We start from the raw sequence: 1,422 nt of genomic DNA, 5'->3' as shown, positions 1-1,422 counted from the left end.
TCCATAGACCATCCTTTATTCCACTTTCTCCTATCTTTCCTGTTTCCATTCCTCCCTCTCTCCTAACCCTATACTTTATCCTTTGGTAAATGCTGCAGCTCTGACCTTAAATGTTTGATTAGTATATAAAGGGTGGCTTTGGTTGCTGACCTGAGGGCTATTGTCTTTTGAGTTCCAGCTGTCCATTTCCTACCCATAACCCTGATCTCTTTTATGATGTTGAGCTATGTTTCATATTTTTCTCCTACTCTATCCAGGACCTTCTAACATGATCCTTTTCAGAACAGTTAGTGCTGTTAGCTGGGCCCCATCTAGTTCTTCTGGTCCCAGAGTTGTGGAAACTGGTGTTTGTATACTTCCTTAGTCCATTGAACTAATTGTTTTCCTAGGCTGTGGCGGTTGCATCATCTCCTGTCAACTTGTGAAGGGGTGGAGTCTAGCCTATTAATCAGGTCATAGCCAAGGAGGCCTTTGTGTGGGTATGGCCTTCTTCTGAGAGTTCTGGGAACTCCTGCCTTCCTCCCTGGAGATGGGAAACACGCTGTCTGCTTCGTCTTCCTGCTGACAAGCCACATGGAGCTATGCTGATGGCAGTCAGAGCCTTGGAGCTGGAGGAGTCACGTGGAGACCCACACAAGAGCTAAGATGATTCCACCGCCACTGGATCCACAAGACTTTCCACCAACTGGACTTTGATCTTCCTGCATTTTGCATCATTGCATGTGTTGTGTGAGTCTGAAGAGGAATTCACAGATTGGTATTGGACATATGGGCTAATATTGGTCTTAGGGACTTGATCTGGACTGGGCTGGGCTGGTTTCTCAATATACAATTGCTCTTTTATATGAAGTTCTTTCTTACATACATACCTATGAGTGTCTATGAATTTGTTTCTCTAGTCCACCCAACTAACACAGATGCCTTTCCGTTTTCACCACTCTTCTTTCTTCCAGACATGGATATACCAATGATTATGCTCTGGATGGCTGCTCATAAGCTTTTTGAATTTTGAACCTCCTGCCTGCAATCTATGTTGTAAATTGTAAAGCCTGATAGTTGTGGGTATCATACCATTCAGGAATTGGGTTTTATGTCTTATGCTAATGAGGATGCATCAGTGTAGGGTGTGACTTTGCCCAATCATTTTTGAGATATTAAAGTAGCCAAGCAGCTGCAGAAGGAATGGTGCACAAATGGGGAAAGATTGATACATGGAGATAGCCATGGAACCCAGGAAAAGAAGCTGAGAAGAGGTGAGGAGCTTCCCCTGGAGCTGGAAGGAGACACCTCCTGTTACCCAAACAAAAACAAATTCACTGTCATTGAGTCCAATTCCAGCTCTTCAGGACCCTCTATGACAGGGTAGAATGGTCCCCTGTGAGTTTCTGAGACTACAGTGAACCCTCGTTTATCGCAGTTAAT

This window comes from Echinops telfairi, unplaced genomic scaffold (assembly GCF_000313985.2).
Source record: "Echinops telfairi isolate 266 unplaced genomic scaffold, ASM31398v2 ScPeMD7_7469;HRSCAF=8507_1, whole genome shotgun sequence".
NCBI classification, from domain to species: domain Eukaryota; kingdom Metazoa; phylum Chordata; class Mammalia; order Afrosoricida; family Tenrecidae; genus Echinops; species Echinops telfairi.
The sequence above is the reverse complement of the archived record's forward strand: the minus strand, read 5'-3'. Positions refer to the sequence as shown.